The 17,864-nt window shown below is 41.0% G+C and overlaps 1 protein-coding gene and 1 pseudogene across 4 annotated transcripts in view; one reads left to right on the forward strand and one right to left on the reverse strand.

Moving 5' to 3' along the window:
* The window catches only part of STAU2 (staufen double-stranded RNA binding protein 2), a 131,273-nt gene that overhangs the window by 60,505 nt on the left and 52,904 nt on the right, over window positions 1-17,864 (forward strand). The window lies entirely within an intron of this gene.
* Window positions 11,190-11,686, reverse strand: LOC308437505 (small ribosomal subunit protein eS10-like; annotated as a pseudogene). Its single transcript has one exon. The product of its transcript is annotated as a small ribosomal subunit protein eS10-like (transcript).

Here is a 17,864-nt window from a genome sequence, read left to right on the forward strand (position 1 = left end):
GGGCATTTGAATACACTTGCAGATAAGTACTTTTCCAGGAGACTGTCAGCTTTTCTTCCTTTTTTCATGCCTACTACAGCACCTGAACCAGTAACTTGCTTTTTTATTTGTTTTATTCTCTCACAGCAATCTTCTAATCCATGTAGCCACAACCACCTCTATTGCTTCTCTATGCAAATCACCACGTCTCCTCCTACAGAAAGACATCCGTTTCTCCTGTGTACTCCCGATGCTGTGAAGAGAATAACTAAATTCTGTAGGATAGCCCTGGAAGACCTAGCTATTGGAGGAAACTCTCCAATAATCTCAAACTCTTGTTCCTCCTTGTTTATTTCCACTGGCAACAGAGCTGACACCAAGCAGTGTGGGGTGGGCCATGTCAGCGTTGGAGGGTGCGGTAGAATGGGGTTTTCTTACAGATTTATTTACTTATTGTTTTGTACATGAGTGCTCTATCTGCATGTAGGCCTGCATGTCAGAAGAGGGTATCAGATCCCCTTATAGGTGGTTGTGAGCCGCCATGTGGTTGCTGGGACTTGAACACAGGACTTCTGAAAGACCTCCCAGTGTTCTTAACCTCCGAGCCATTTCTCCAGTCCTGGAATGCAGTTTGAAAGAAGGAAACATGAAAAGCAAGACTGAAATGGTTACATTTAGGTTGCACAGGGTTGGTGATGTTTTTTTGGAAAATGCCATAATAGCGCTGGAGCGAGATAACCCTGGAAAGGCTCTGTGGAGAGCCGATATGCCCTTGATGGGAGACATGCTGTGAAAGGGGAAGGGTATTCCAGCCTAGCCAGATCAGCTCTGTCAGTGCTGGCCGTCTGTGGGGTGACAGATCACCCTGACATCTGCTGCAGTGAAGTCAGAGACACAGTAGGTCTGGAAGAGCAGAATGTTGTGCATGAAGTCAGTTCCCGTCCTTCCCTCTCTGCTCTGTATCACCCTTGAGGTAGAGTCTCCTCTATCAGACACATACTTGGCAGTTTCTCCTGGCTATCTTTAAACATGTCTATGCTCAGAGTTTTAACTGCATTCCAAACCTGACTGCTCTATTTCCCACCTCAGTGCATGGCAGTAACCTCAACCCACTACCAAGAGCTGGAGACTTGAAAGCTTTATGTGAGAAGATGAGACTCCACGTGAACTCTCACGCCGGGCAGCTGTACTGGGGCTACCACAGTCTGGGGGTAGACTCTGAGGTTTCGGAAGCTCACACCATCCTCAGTTGGTCCTTGTACAGGTCTCTGCCTTCTGCTTGTGGATCAGATTTAAGCTTTCAGCTGATGCCCCAGAGCCATGCCTTTCTGCCTGCTGCCCTGTTCCCTGCCATGGTGACCATCAACGGTAATCCTCTGGAACCATGCGCCACCAGATTTAATGCTTTCTTTTTATAAGTTGACTTGGCCACAGAAACAAAAAGTTGCCTTTGTCATGGAAATGAAAACTAACTAAAAGATAGCAGTTACAGGTCGATGCTGTCTGATAGCATTGAAGTATATTAAGTCTCACTGAGTAGGACCAATTCCCCAATAGCTTCTTTTCTTTTAATGTTCTATGCACTAATTTTGTGTTTGAAATCTTCTACAGGTTTGACATTTCTGCTACTGTTATTTCATGATTAATGACTAACAATGAAATCCACAATAAAAATAACAGATTACAATATAGCACCACAGTGGAATACCATACAAACTTATTAAAGGAATGCATATTAATGACATGGGAATTGTTGTAAATATTTTTATTTGAAAAGGGAATTATATGAATTGCATGTAGCTGCACACTCACAATAGAGCCGGACATGGTGGCACACACCTTTAATCCCAGCCCTCAGGAGGCAGAGGCAGGAGGATCTTTGAGTTTGAAGCCAGCCTGGTCCACAGTGTGAGTTTCAGAACAGCCAGGGATATACAGAAAAATTCTGTCTCAAAAATAAAAAAGAGGGGCATGTGTTCCAGTAGCAGCCTCTCTAGTCTGTAAAGCTGTAGATAAAGCCTGCCCCCAAAGGAGACAGAACACAGGAAGCCAAGAAATCTTTTCCTCATCTCTGCTCTCACCATGGTAATAGGTATTCAGTAAATATCCAGTATACAATTTTCTTTGAGCTTTGAACCTGTGTTTTTAATGTCACTATATTTCCTTATTATAAATGGTTATATCCTAAGTCTGCATAGGGTTGGGCTTGAGGTTTTCTTGTCCAGTTTTTACAATATGGGGTTTGAAACTATGTATCTTATGTTTTAATTCTGTACATGTGTATATGTCTGTATGTAGGTGTGTGTGTGTGGGTGCAGGTGCTGAAGGCTAATGGAGCTCCAAGATGGGCATAAAAGTGACCAGTGATGTAATTCTGAGTGAGAGCTACGGCATGAAATGTACAGTGAAGTAACACTTCTTTTTTCTGCTGCCGCATGTTTCCGTGTAAGGATACACTGTAGCTCTGCTTCAGTTGTTATTTTGCAGATGATGGTGTTTTAGAATTTTGGTTGGTTGGTTGGTTTGTTTTGACAGAAATGGTGGAAGAGTGAAAAGCAGAGTCACTTAAGTTCTGTTATTAAGTGAATGTCTGGGTAGGGTTTCCAGTAACCACATTTCTAAGCTGGGTATGGTAAGCACCGCCCATTTCTCTGTTGTCAGCCCACGATTTAAGTTTGAAAATTTTAAAGTAAAAACATAAACAGTCATATTTTGATGTGTGGAAATTACATGGAATTTAGATGGCCGTTTTCATTCATCAGCTGACACAGTCCATAACCCCACCCATCCATGAGGCGTCACTTCTGCTCTCCAGCTCTGCAAGGGCTCCAAGTTTGTGTGCTCACATTGGCTTAAAGAGTGAAATATCTGTTCTCTAGGTCTGCTCAGGAAGTTAGGATGCCCTGATTTATCTTAATGAGTGGTCTAATTTAGGGTTTTTTTTTTTTTTAGATGAGTTTATGGAATATAGAGAGCTGTTTTATGTAGAACAAAGACTTCAAATCAGTGTCTTTTAAATTTTTTTCAGTTTACATTTGTCCATGATGACCCTGTACTTTGTCATTTTCTGGTAGATAAGTGTGTTTGTTTTAGTTTTAATTTTCTTCCTTTTCCCTGTAGACTGGTTAATAGTGTGTGATAGTGCATATTATATTAAGAAGCACTTGGGTTTGCAAAATAGTTCTTTGCAGAAGAGACAGAAATTTGAATACTTTTGTATGTTCCTTATATACTTGATTTATAGGGAAGTTATATTTAATAATGATTTAAATATAACTAAAATACATTGTAGAATTTCTTATGAAATTGGTTGTGCAACAAGCATTTTTGTTTTTGTTTTTGTTTTCAGAAATAGTCAGTCTTCTTCAGTTTGGTCAGCAATGTCAGAAGTTCACTTTTAAAATTAGTTTCATTTATTTGTGAAAGTGTGGGTGCAGACACAGCACAGCACACATGTAGAGGTCAAAGGTCACTTCAGGGAGTTGGTTCTCTCCTCCCACTGTGCATGCAGTTCTTGAGGTTTGAGTTCAGGTCACTGAACTTGGTGGTAAGTGCCCCAGCCCTCTGAGCCATCTTTCTGGCTCCTAGAGATTTTCTAAAAGTAAGTAAACTGTGGTGAGATATAGGCACTGCAAGAACACCTTGGGAAACATGACTTTATTTTGCAAATTTGGTTTAAAATGTCAGTGAAGTGAAGTTACTTTGGTGGACTATTTCACCAAGAATATTTCAAATGTCCCAAGTAGTATACTTAATGGGCTGAGTTGGTCCAATTAATTAGAAATTGTACTTTAAAATTCAAGTGTTTCTTTTCCTTAAAAAAGGGGAGGGCACTCTTGTTTGTTTATATATTTTGTGGGCATTTGTGTGAGTGTGCATATGCAGTGGAGTGCTCTTGGAGGCCACAGGACAAATTGTGTGACAACTCGTTCTTTTTGTCCACTACATGGGTCTGGGAATTGAGTTCGGGTCTCAGGCTATGCGTGGAGGGAGTGCTTTCGTCTGAGGAGCCTTCTCCAGCCTGCAAGTGCTGAGAACCATTCCCATTCCAAGCAGTGCAGCATTTCCTAAGAAAGGAGAAGCTGATGCAGGTGGAACATCCACACTCAAAAGCTGGAAATGGGACGTTCTCCAAAGTCTGAATTGTCTGAAATGCCTAAAAATCATTTACAAAAGCAGTTTATTCTCCACAGCCTATCAAACCAACAAACAAAACCTCTCTTTTTCTTGGGCAACAGCTTACATTTCAGAGTCTCAGCTGGGTTGTTTTGTGTCTACCCCATGCATGTATATAGTTCATGGGTCAGCTAAAGATTGGGCAGAGCTTCATACATAGAAGGCAAGTTTTCTCTAGGGTTTCCTTTTTCATGTTTTATCAGTTTTCCAAATGTTAACTCTGTTCCCAGACTAATTTTTCACTCTTTAGGACTTGAAACAGTTTTGTTTTTTGTATTCTATTCAGAGTCTGTAGTGTCCTGTAGGAGAATCTTTCCAATGAGAGCTTACTTGGTCAGTCAGACTAGGAATAATTTTTACTTCCTTTACTTAAGAATTGTTTATTTGTTTTCCACTGTGTGATTACTCCATAATTTATAACCCAACTTGTATTTTTGGACATTCAGCATTTCATGTTTGGTGTGTGTGTGTGTGTGTACGTACACTTGGGAGTATGCACATACACTTGGGAACCAGAGGATATCATTGTGTGTTGTTCTTAGGTATTATCTAGCTTTTCTTTTTTGAGACACAGTTCTTCACTGGACTAGAAGGTGCCAAATAAGACAGGTTGGTTGGCCAGCAAGTCTCAGGGATGTCTCTCATTTCCCAGCCCTGGGATTGTAAGTATACTTGGTTGTGTTGTTTGTTTTGTTGAGATAGGGTTTTTCTTCATGCCTTCAGATGTCCTGGAGCTCACTAGACCAGGCTGGCCTCGACCTCAGAGACCCACCTGTGTCCCTGCCTCCTACATCCTGTGAGTGCAGGGATATGCGGCACCATTGCTTGATTTTTTTTTTTTAATGTGAGTTTTAGAGATCTAGTTTGTCTTTTTGCTGTCTGACCTGTGGCCTAGCCCCAGTTTTTAGGTTGTCTGTCTCACTGTCCGTTTATCTATCTGTCTTATCTACCTACCTACCTTCCTGGAAGTGTCACACATGTATATCATCATATTGATGACTCTCACCTTTCGCCATCTCTCTACTGCTCCTGCTTACTTCCCCCTTCCCTATAAATTTTTCTCACACTCTTGTTCTAACTGTTTCGGTTTATAACCTGCTGAGTTTAGCCAGACCAGTCAGTGTGACCTTGAGTTTGGAGCTGTCTCTTGGGACCTGGTAGGCTCAACAGTGAGTCTCCACTTGAGGCCGTGGTTCCCCGTCTTAGGGATCCCAGAGTCCATCCGTTGCCGTAGTTAACCTCTAAGAGCCACGGCCCCACGTTTCCCCCACCTGCCATGCCAGCATTGCTGAAAGCATGTTTCAGAGATGATGCTCAGAGTTAAGGAGGTGCATACGAATCCCATCCTCCATTACAAGGCCCCACGTGCTTCTCTCACTTTGTGTGGACCATTCTCTAAATCTGATTTGCATGCCCTAGAAGCTGAGGGCATGACTGTGAGTTTACTTCCCATCCTTCCATCTTCCATCCACTTCTCTAGAGAGGAGAACAGTGCTAGGATATGACAGTCAAGGCTGTAGAGGCCTGTGCCTGTATTTGAAAACTAGCTCCAAATTATGCCAAGACTCTCAGAGTCCGTTCTAGTTTCTATGGCTGAAAATGGAAGCAGTATTAACATTTACTGCTGAGGACTATTGGAAATATTAAGTGAGTTACTGAATGTCCAGTGCTGGCAGCTAGTAAACTACTTAGCAAGTGTTAGCTATTATCCACCCCCTCATCTAGCATCTTTATTGGGTTTCTTCCAAGTGCTAGATATCATGCTAGATGCCAGACACTTACTCTGACCATTTTTCTTAATTGAACAGTTACGTGGTGTCGTGCAAGGTTTCCAAGTATTTGCAGGCGTCCTGGCTGCTTAGCCTTGGGAAGATGTGCTGATTTGCTTTCACTTGAATTACATTGTGATAGAGCAAGAGATCAGTGGCCAGTGCGATTAGAGGACAGCCCTTCACCCAACTTGACAAATCCAGTCATGAGTTCATCAGTGCCCAAGAGTCTGGTTTCTGCCTGGAATTCCTTGCACGTAACTGGGGTGATTGTGCTTCCTGAGAGCTCGCTGCGGCTGCGCTCCTGTCAGTCCTGATCACTGTCCTGGAGGCCTTCTCAGAGGCCTGACTCTCAGGTGGTGACTGTAGGTTTCTCCAAAGGTCTCCCAAGAAGTTCCATCTGTTGTAAATAAGATTATTTACAACCTTCCTTTTGTTCTCTTGAGTGATTTTTAAAAAGGAATGACAAAAACAATAAGTATAATTGGTTGAAGACTCAGTCTGCAGTCCCACATACATCTCAGGTTTCCAGAGCTCTGTATTGCTTTCTCATGTGGTTAAGGAACCTTATACTCTCTGGATCAGAATGACTTACTAGCTTTGCTTGGCACCCTGTTTTTTTCTTTTTTTTTAAAGAACACATGGGATGCTTTCTCCAAATCAGTACAGACATTATGGTAGCATTAGTTGTTGGCACAGCCCACTTTAAAATAAAAATAAATTGTATTGTCTTCTAATCTCGCTTAAGTCCTAATCAGCCTACCATGTTGGTTTTTGATTTCCAAGGATGTCTAGACGTGGTCTTGCCATCATACCTACCATCAACTTGTTTTGTCCTCCTTGTCCTGGATGCTTTTCCTCCTCTTCTTTTGCTGCAGTGAAAATGAGCAGCTTCAGCGTTGAGCTGTCTACTGACTTCAGCTGAGATTTAGGTTCTTAGGCAGTAATACTAGGGCTGTATATTTAGTCATCTTAGGTATTATTCTCATCAGGGCTTGCTGTTTTTTATTGTTTGAGTTTCTTGGGAGCTCATTACCCATTAATTTCCCAGGCTTTTTCTTGGCTTCAGTTACCAAAACCTTAATTTTTCTACCTCTTTATTTTCTTACAATTCACTGACGTTCTCATATTTTCTGTTCAAGATGCATCTCTTCAAAGACAAATGAGTTGACAGACTGCTACACTATGATACACTGTGATTGACAGGTCACTGAACAGTCTGTACAGAACACAGTTCAAAACATGTCAATTAATGTCCTTTATGACATAGAAAAGAGCATTTAAAACTTGTTAGTCGTATTCATTAAAAGTGTCCAGAGATGTACTTGGTGGTGTCTGCTTTGTGAAACAGCGCTTCTCTGAGCTTGCCTGCACATCTTCTGCCCTCTGCCTGCTGTTTGCAAGTGTTCTGACATTGTTGACTGAGCCTTGTTTCCTGTAGAAGTCTGAAGCTGTGTTGTCCTCGTCAGAGGACAAGTGCAAGGCCTCACCTAAGTCTGGCTTGGTCGTATCTCCAACCTCATAAACAGCATTGATCGCTGCACTGACTCCATTCTAACCACAGTGCCCACCTGCTGCTCCTCGGGCAGACATGTTGTCTGTGTGTGGATGGAAGCTTGGACATGTTTCCTGTAGGATTGCACTCTTTCCTGGATTTTTTCTAAGCAGATAATGTGGCATTAGTACCATGGTCCCTTGGTTCTTTTTGGAGCTTGTGGCTAATCCAGGAAACACAGGAAGGGTGGAAGCACCACAGAGGCATTTGGTGCTTCTGAGAAGGCTAAGGAATTTCCCAGAAGGAACAGTGAGAACAGCTGGAACTTCCTAGCCTCTGGTGCCATGCGTCACCTGCTGGTAAAAGGTTGAGCAGGCTCTCAACCTCTCACCTGTTTTTCCTCTGCAGTGTGCAAACTCATGTAAATATCTATCTGGGGATATTAAGATATCTTGAGAGACTTGTTCAGAATATCCTAAAAAGCTGTTGTATGTGTAGATAAGAATTCGACACACTCAGTTTTATCCCTATGTAAGGCTGATGGTAATGGAAGGTGTAAAGCCATCCTGCCAGGCTGCACAGTAGCATCCTCACTACCGGGGCTCTCACTTGTGCTGTGCTCTGCTTTGTAGCATGTGACAAAGATAAGGATGGGCTGGTGACTTTTAGCTCAGTGTTTGTCTTCACACTGACTTGGTGGAAAAGCATACGTGGATTATCTGTGTGATACAGAGAAGAAGAGTGCAGAGTCCTGTGATACTCTATAGAGGATTTCAACTTACAACGCCTGAAAATAATAAATTAAGAATGTACTAATTAAAAATAGGACAGTAGAAGAGTTTTGAGAGGTTCTAGTTCTTCACCTCTTACAGCAAAAATTTTTTTTATATTCTTGTATACAAGATCCAGGTAGCTATGCATAGCTTCTTTGATTTGCTTGAAACAAATACTTGAATCATAAAATGTGTTGACCCTAAAGAAGATGTATGATTCCAGTGTGAGAGCCCTAGAATGTGTTACCAACAGCAGAAGTTTGGAAGGTCTGAGAGTGATTATTGTCATTGGTCTGACAATCTGAAATCTGATAGCCAAACTGTGATGTAGTTCCAGTTAATAAATTGTAAATTGTACTTCTATATTTATTTTTGTTTGTTTTCTGAGACAGAGTTTTACATGTAGACCAGTATGGCTTGAACTCATAGATGTCCCCCTACCTCTGCCTTTCCAGTGCTGAGATTAAAGGCGTGCATTACCAGGCCTGGCTCTCTTAAGCTACTTTAAAAGCCCTACAGTTGCTCTTTAAAGCCTACATTTCCTTCTAATGCTTGTGAGAATATGAAACAAAAATAATTATCCATTAGTCTCATTTTATTGCAGGTGAGAAGATAAAATGTTTTATAGAATAATTGATTAAATATACCTGTTCCTGGGCAAATGCATTTTAATTATAATTTTTATGATGTGTTAGAAGTAACATTTTCTTATAGAAATATAACTCAAGATTAAATATTGGGCAACAGTGGGAAAATAGAATTTAGTTTGAAAATATTTGCTTCATGTTAACTTTTTTATGAACGCAGCCAATGCATAATGTGAACTCAAGCTGTAAAAACAATTAGCTGGGGAAATGCCAAGTAAATTTTTATATTCCAGTGAATATCTATTAGCTTACAAGTTATTGTTATCATTAAACTATATGCAGATGTACAACCGGATCCACTTAGATTTCAGTGAAAGAAAAACCTAGTACAAGCTTGCAGCAAGTCTTGTCTCTGCTCACATCTCTGTCAAAGCACGTTGGTCTTGCTGTAGCACTGCTGATGTAATGTCTCTGTGCTGCTTTGGGGGAGGATTGCCATGGGCAAGCATCCAAAGTTGATAGTTAATTTTGACCAGCAAAAACATTAGAGGAGATGTCTGGGTTGGACATTGTAACAAAGCAGTTTCTGGAGCTCAGTATGCTATAGAGGAGGTGTTCCACTTTCTTCTGTGCTTTTGAGTCTTGTGTTCTAGCTATTGCTGAGGTAATTTATTCATGAAAATATTCTTTTAAAAACCTTTTAAATATAGTCTGATTAATACACTATTTTCTACAATTCGTTTCATTATTTTGTTAGTAGACAGAACTTGAGAGATTTTCTACACAAGCAATGCACAAAGAGCATGTCCAGAGAAGCGTTAACCTGTGGTGGGATTGAGCTGTGGAAGGCTTCACGTCATGCATTAGCTTCATATCTTAGTGGGTTTCTTACTCATGGGAATACCATAGGTTTTTTTTGAGCAGGTTATACATAGTAAATATATGGTAAAAATTTAAGATCATATTTCTTTTAAGTATTTTACAAAAGATTTTAAAGTGCACAGTATGTATATGTACATTTATTTATTTATTTGAAAAGTTGTTTCTAAATAAATGTATAGCTAGTCATGAAAAATGAAATAATTTCTACCTAGATTGCCACTTGCATAAAGCTGAAAAAGTAGATGCAAGCCAAGAGATTTATATTTCTAGTCATTCTTCACATGGGCTTCTTCCCCACTCCATCTGTGTGATCAATGGATTCAGTTTATTCCACTCTAAATCCAACAGCATCATAATAGATGAATTTGTTTTCCCACTCTAAATCTCAACAGCTTCCCTCTGCCAGTATTTACTTCCAAGTTTATGAAAGGTATTTGGAAAACATTTTAATTACATTTTAAAAACATGAAGTAAATTTATATTCAAACTAAGAGCTTTAGCAGATTAAACAGGTGGCTCAGAAAGGACACATAAGCTAACCCAGTGCTTATCTCGCGGTGCTTCCTAGACACACTGAGGTTCTCTGAAACAGGTTTCATCACAGACATCTGGAGTGATGAATATACTGTAGTGTATTTCCTCTTGAGCACATTACAGTTTGAACAACAGAAGGGATATAAGACAAATTCCTCAGTTTACACTTATGTTGGAAATGATACCATGAAAATTAATTGAATACCCAACACAAGAACTTAGAAGAGGAATAACAGACAAGAAAGGAAAATAATGCAGAAATATAAAATGGCCATATTTAAAAAATACGACATTTTGTTTTTAGTAAGACCTATTAGAATGTGTATATATGTAACGTAGTGAGGTGGCACAGCTGGGCATAGTGTGCATTGCTAGTGGGTGTGGGCACTACAGCTGTAGAGAAGTAAAAGGGTCACTAGGCCAGCACTAACCATGGCAGCAGTGACTGTAGAACCTGGATGACTGTGGTGATTTTGCAGGGAAATAGAAATTCACTAGACTGACTTTAGAAGATGATATGATTTGGGTTTTTGTCAAATTTCCAGAATAACCGGTTAGACAAGTAGCCACTCTGTAAAACCCTGTAGGAAAGCCATTGGCTTAGTGGGATCCACTGAGAATTTCCTGAACCTTTGTAACACAAGGAACAAATTGTTTTAAGGCTGAAAATAACCCGAGGAGCTGATTCTGAGAATGTGACTTTAGATGATCATTACTTATGGAATATGAGTTGAAACAATTCGAATTATTGGTAAACTGACCCATAATACTTTGGTTTCTTCTAGGAACATAATGTTGTTTTGCTACTAGAAAGTAGGCAGTAAAGCTTACCTGACGGAAACTTGAAATATAAAGTCAATAGAGCTGCTGACAGACAGTAGGTCTCCTCAGTTCCACTTGTATTCTTGACTTCGAAAGCACAACACTGTGTAAGCAATAAGATGCCTTCCTCTTTGTTCTTTAACGTTTATCCATCACAACATAATCTCCAACTTCACTGAGGTGGTTGACCACATCCACTGCCAAAGCCACCTCTAAACTGGAATTTGGTTGCTGAGCCAGCCTCAGCCCCAGCTTTCTCATCAGCTCCAGGTGGCACAGCACTCCTTCTGTAGGTGTCTCTGTCTGCCTCCCCTCTTGTGAATCTTGTACCGCTCACCCTCTGGACCTTTGGGCTGAATCCTGCCAGTCTCAGGACGGCTGCAGCGCAGGGTGGTGGGCACGATCTCCGGAGGTAGCTGCAGGTAATCTTGGAGATACTGGATGCCCTCATTCGTAAGGTACCAGTAGAAATGTCTCCAGGCAAACTGCTCCTTTGCGTAGCCTCGAGACTTGAGAGACTGCATGGCCTTCATGACATGAAGGTTGGGCACATTCTTGTCTTGCCAGCTCAGGGTGTTTGGGCATGTGGACATCTTTTTTGGCAACCATCACTCCTTCCTTAAAAAGGAGTGTGTAGATGGCAATCCAGTTCTTCTTAGGCATCAACATTGTGGCGGCTGCAGGTTCGAGGCGGAGGCTGGAAAGAAAGGGGCGTTCCTAGATACTTTCTAAAATATATAAGTCCTATAGACATACATTTGTGCAAACTCCTGTTTTCTCCTCTTCCCCCTTTCTTCTGCTTATTGCTCTTAGTATTCTTTGGAGATCGAGGCCAGTACAAAGGAGCTGTGGAAGTGGGACAAGTTACAATGTAGGCTCAGATTACAGAAAGATGAACCAAGAGAGATGAGAAAGAAAGAGGGGTAGGGGACTTCTCAGTCAACCTTCAATTTAGAGTGCCCTTAGCATTCATTCCCTCAGTGACTGGTGTCTTACATGTGACACTGGCTCAGAGAGAGAGAGGGAGAGAGGGAGGGGGCAGATCTGCTCGGTCTAGCTAGATCTGAGGGGTCTTGACGTTCACATGTAACATGATTTCAGAGTTTATAGCTGATGCTTGTGCACTTAATTCAGAGGCAACACAGTTCAGAAGTTGAGTGTGGGCTCCCAGTGAGCATGGCTGAACATAACTACCAGCTCACGTTTGGTGCTGTTAGGGAGGCTAGTTACCATTAGTGGTTTGCTAATGATGTGGTGCTGATGACTTTCGTAGATCCAGTTTAGGGACGGGGCAAGAATAGGTTTGTGCAGGTGTGAGTGTGCCCATAAGGATGGCGTGATGTGCTTTCAATAGCAGGCCTCTGACTGGCACCCTTTGCCTTCCACAGTCCTGAGTGTGTAGGACATTTCACTAACGTCTCTCATATCCGAAATTCATGCCCTTCTGTTAATTTACCAGACTTAGTTTGAGCACAAGATTACCTTTGTTGAGGGGATTCTGCTGAACACTTTTTTTTTTCTGTTTAACTTCAGAGCAGCTAAAAGCTCAAAACTATGCTTTCATGCCATTTTATACCATTGCTTTGAAATACCCTATCTCTGTATTTCTTCCTAGGCATCTAAGACATAATTAGGGGAGTCTTGCAAACAGAACAGAAACAGTCCTTCTACCTCTTTAAAAACTTCTCTTCAGCTTGCCCGTGAATCTTTTTAAATCAGTCCTAATATTTGAAATTCCTTAAGAATTAAAACTCAGACCATAAAAGATATATTTTCAAACTTTATAGATGTGAAGAAAGAGCTATCTAGACATTTTATATATGTTCAATTTTGAAAATGTGCCAAAACTACTTTACAGCTTTATGATAAACTTGTTATTTTTCTGTTGCAAGGGAATTTGGGTAAGTGCTGCCAACAGTTACACAGAGTAAAAATAATCAAATGTCATCTGAATTCAAAGTTTTAACTTTTAGGATTTTTAATCATAAATTCTGCAAATATTTTACAGATAAATAAACTGAGATAGAAAGGCTATGTGACATCCTCTTTCAGTTTGAATTAGAAATAAACAGAACTCAAGCTTCTCCCCATTAGATCAGAAGATAACATTTTCATGGGCTTTGGACATAAACCTGTAGAGGAGCTATGAATGTCTAAGCTGTATTAAAATTTATGAGCAACACCATCAAATGAAATGAGGTAATTATTTTTCAATTTTTAAGTTCCAGTGTTGTTTGGAATGTGTCTTTGTCACCTTGTAAAAGTGACATTTAGGAAAGTGAGATGCTGGAATATAAAGCACTGGCCGGATGAGCAGGACAGAGATAACATAAAGGAGCTGAGAGAGAAATCATTGAATGCAGTCAACATTAGGAAGACAGCAAGATGACAAAGGTTAAAAGGTTGTCATAGTAACACATGGCAAGGTAGTTTTCCTTCACTTGCAGACTGCATTAGGCATGTTAACTATTAATTACAAGGACTCATGTATTTTTTCTTGATTGATGTATTGTCTCATGTCTTGAAGATGGGGACAGTGAGGCATACAAAACAAGCCTTGAAGGGAGCCTTTGTCCACCTAGATTGTTGAGCGTTGTGTCTCTGACTGCCACCATTGTGACTTCCCACATGGCACTTCTTGATTGCCTATCTGAACTCCATGCTGTGGAAACCCAGTAGGTCATTGTGGTCACTGTTTCAGCCGTCACTAAGTGACATGCCTACATGTCATGCTCACTCAGAACCCTTGTGCTAGCTTCTTTGCTCAAATAGACAAAAAATGGCAAGAGCCAGAAGATAATGAGACAGTTTTACGCACTGTATTTGCACACACACACACACACACACACACACACACACATACACGAATACACACATCCATGTGTACAGAAGTTCATGCTACAGTGCATATGAAGCCAAAATTTCCTCCTTCCAGTATCAGGCCCTGGGGAATGAGCTAAGTCTTAAGGCTTGGTGAAAAGCACCTTTATCTTGCCCTAGGAAATTCTTCAAAATTTTCTTGAACCTTTGAAGTTAGATGGAAGTGAATTTGACTCTTAACAGCTCTATTGGGAAAAGTTGTTACTGCTCAAAGTGAGATTCAGGACCTTTCCTGTCACACAGGCCTTTGTAAGAACAAAACTGATAGAAAGGATGTAGCCAGTGCACAGTGAGGAGTGATTGTGCCCCTGTCTGTGCAGTTGCCTGTTGGCCAAGACAGTCTTGTGCATGGGTAACCTAGAGCAGTGAGAGCCGTTCTCAGGCAGTAGAAGCATCACCATGACAACCCTGGGTCCACAGCAGAGACCAGCTCAGAAGACCAGGGTTGCAGGCTAGATCATAACTGGGACAGAAAATGACTGTGATGTGGCAGAGTGACCTCTGGAGGCTGTAGATGCAAGAAGCTCTTTAGTCATTTAATTGTGCAACAGGTTTCGTGGTTCTTAACAACAGTGTTAGCGTGGGAATTTAAACTGAGTGCAAAATACGAGCTGCTTAGTGAATATATTCCAACTGTGGATATAAGTGCATCATATGTTGAATGTTCATTATCAACGCTGAGCTTACTGTTTGAAAAATACGAATAGGAGAAGGAGCTCCATTAAGTAGAGCATGCCACCTTTGAAAGTTAATAAACTTTGAGTGTTTCTTTACCAAAGGAAGTAAGTATTTTGAGACGAGGACCTCTGCACATGGTATTCTGTTTGATGAAGTACTCTGCGTCATCTGCACTGCGGCGTAGTCTGGATGCCATTAATCAGAGTGCTCTGGCTAATCTTAATTGTCATGGTGCTCTGAGGAGATGTGATGTGTAAGATATTCAAACCATGTGGGGTGTATTTCTAAGAATTGTTGTTAAACCAGAGGATGAAGTGAAACTGGAATGAAGCAAGTCAGGCACCGGGTTTTGGTATTTCCTGTTGTTACTACTAGAGTATTTTACTTTTTATGTAAAAAAAATGCAATATACTTAATTTTCCCTCTGATATTTATATGATATTATTTATATATATATATATATATCAAATGCATACCTATACACATACATAAAGCCATATTCAATGGCCCAAAAGGAAGAGACCCTGAGGGCTCTTTAGTGTGCAATTAATAATTTGGTCAGAAAAATCAGCAGATTGTTTCAGTATGCTTATGTGTTATGACATCATATTCCAGTAAAGCTATAATGAACAGAAATTTTGTTTGTCTCTGTGGCAAACCAAAATGAGTTTTGTAATTGTCAGCAGACCTTTGTGATTACAGTGGCGCCCACTCCCTCTACTGTAGTTAAAGGTCTTAGCATTCCAGTTGCGGACCTCTGTTTTCAGAGGTTTATAATTAATTATAAGCATTTGCTCTACAGAGAAAGCTTGCCATTTAAGATCAGTTCAGGAGTCAATTTCTGATTTCAAGTAGTACATCTTGAAGTTTTACAGAATGAACTAAAACGTAGTTGTGTGAATGTGGGACACTAAACTGTAGGTGACAAAGACAGTGTGTGTACATTATTCGTAGCAGTCTGTTGGAATTTCAGACTAAGGTGGTGACAAGTCTTAGAGAATTGTGCTGCCCACACCCTGTTCAGTTGTAGTCAAACCACAGAAAGATTGTATCTTAAATTTTTTCCAGTCTTTGGATGTTAAAAATAGCATTTACTTTCACTGTTTCTTCTTTAATGTTTTTATGTTTCCTATTTTAAAAATAAGGACACATTCACTTAATTGGAAAACTGTGACCCATAGAAGCTGGTGTTTAGAGTTAAAACAGTGTCCTTTTCTGCTGCCACGCTCAGTTCTCTAGTCCCTTAGATGCTGCTGAGTGCCCTCCCCTGACATCGTGCTGTAATTTCTCCTCTGCTCTGACCCCCTTGTCTGTCCCACCCTCTGCCATCTATTTTCTCCCTGGATTTTGATCATAGGCATTAGTCAGATTCTAGCCTTGGGCTCTTGCTGGCCCTTTACCTGTGCCCTCTCCAGGTGTCTGTCCATGAGTGGTCTTGGCTGCAGCCTCGCTGATCTGCATCTTCAGCACCAAACTTCATTTTCAGCAAACCTTCATTGATATATTCCTGTTTGCCCAATACGTCTTAACATTGAGGGCTCACTTCAGCTTGTCTCAGACTGTCTGAAGAACACTGCTGCCTGGGGATTTAATAGCCATTGAAACATGTTGTGATCTCAAGTGGGGTGTTACCTGATCGTACAGCACTTATCTACCACATGCTAGTCCTTGGGTTCAGTCTCTAGCATGGCAAATTAGAAAAAGGAAAAAAGCAGGACCTCAGTTGGACTTTGGTTTAGAAACATTTTTTTGGCACTGGAATAATTTTTTTTAACTTAATTTTTACCATTACAATTACAAACCCATTATTCTGACAAAATTGATCCTGTTTATAGTGCTGAATCTCTAGTCCAGCGATCATATTGTTCAGTACTAGTTTGTTTGCCTGAGCCTTAGCTGGAGTCATCTGGGCTCTTCTCTAACTCACTCTCTCCACAGTATGGACACTTGCTTACCAGTCTTTCTGTTATCTCTGAATCCCACAGCACTCTTATTTTTCTTGCGTGTTTGGATACAATCTTTACATTGATTATTCCCAATTTTGTCTTTGCTTTATACCTTTTCCTCAGAGCCCAAACTCATAAGTGTGATTGCTCACCTGGCTATCTGTTTGTAAAGCACATGCATCCTTGTGTAGTCTTTTTTCCTTCAGTGTGTACTCTGTCTCTTCTAGAGCTCTAGGGTGATTCTTGAACCTCTTCTTAGATTTCCTAGGCAGCTCTCAGGTAATCCCATGTCAACTTCCAAAACTCACATAGAGTTAAGGGCTACCCAACTGCAGGCACTGTCTGTCCCTTTCTGGGGCTTATCGCAGTTGCTGTCAGCGTTCCCTTGCTTCCACCATCCTTCTCCTTCAGTCTGCCCTCAGCATAGGACATGGTTTTCCAAAACACGGCTTAGATGATGCCCTTTGCTGCTCAAAATGGCTGTCCTTTTCTCTTAGGATAGAAGTGAGGTCTTTAAAGTGGTGTTTAGGGAAAGCCTGCAGAATCTGGTTACCTCTTCTGCTTCGCCTTTCCTTTCTCACCCCACGGCTCTTGATTGGCCTCTTACTGACTAGAGCTTGTCTCTGGGTCTCTGCACCTGGTGTTCTGTGTGCCTCCATCAAATGCAGCATCCCAGATCCCTGCAGAGGTTTCAGGTCTTTACAAAGTTGTCATTTTCTCAGTGAAATCTTCCTTGGCCACCTTTTCTAGACAGCCCCTGATAGTCCTGAACCCACCCTCTCATTTATAGAAAATTCCCTCCCAGTAGATATTCTGTGTGCATTTCTTCCTGTTTGTCTCTCTACTGTATTGTTTTGTGTCCTGTCATAAAAGACATTCTACAGGTAATCATTGAGTTGATAGATTTTTATCATGTAACCTAGTTATTGAAATTTATCTTAGACATGCTCTTTCTTCTCTCAGCCTCTTATCCCCTCAGCTGCATGGCTACAGTTTCCTACTCACACTTTGTTCCCTGTTTCATTAAACATAAACCATGGCCATATTATGTTAATGCTATTTCCGACGCAATCTAGAAATGAGGCAGTCTAGGGGATGGATCCAGGTCTTTGTCTCTGCCAGAGACAGAAGGAGCTGAAAGACAGGAGAATCTGAAGCTCAGCAGCTGGTAGCAGGCAGATCTCAGTTCAGAAAGGCGTTTCCTGGGGTGAGCAAGCACATATATGCATCTGACACACAGAGAAGACCCTATTCAGAGCAAAGGAAGACTCAGGAAGATGAAACATCCAGTTTCTTTTCAAAGAAGAGAGCCTCCCTAATCTGGGGTTGGTCAGTTTGAAGGA

This window comes from Micromys minutus (genome assembly GCF_963924665.1).
Source record: "Micromys minutus genome assembly, chromosome: 26".
In the NCBI taxonomy this organism is placed as follows: Eukaryota; Metazoa; Chordata; class Mammalia; order Rodentia; family Muridae; genus Micromys; species Micromys minutus.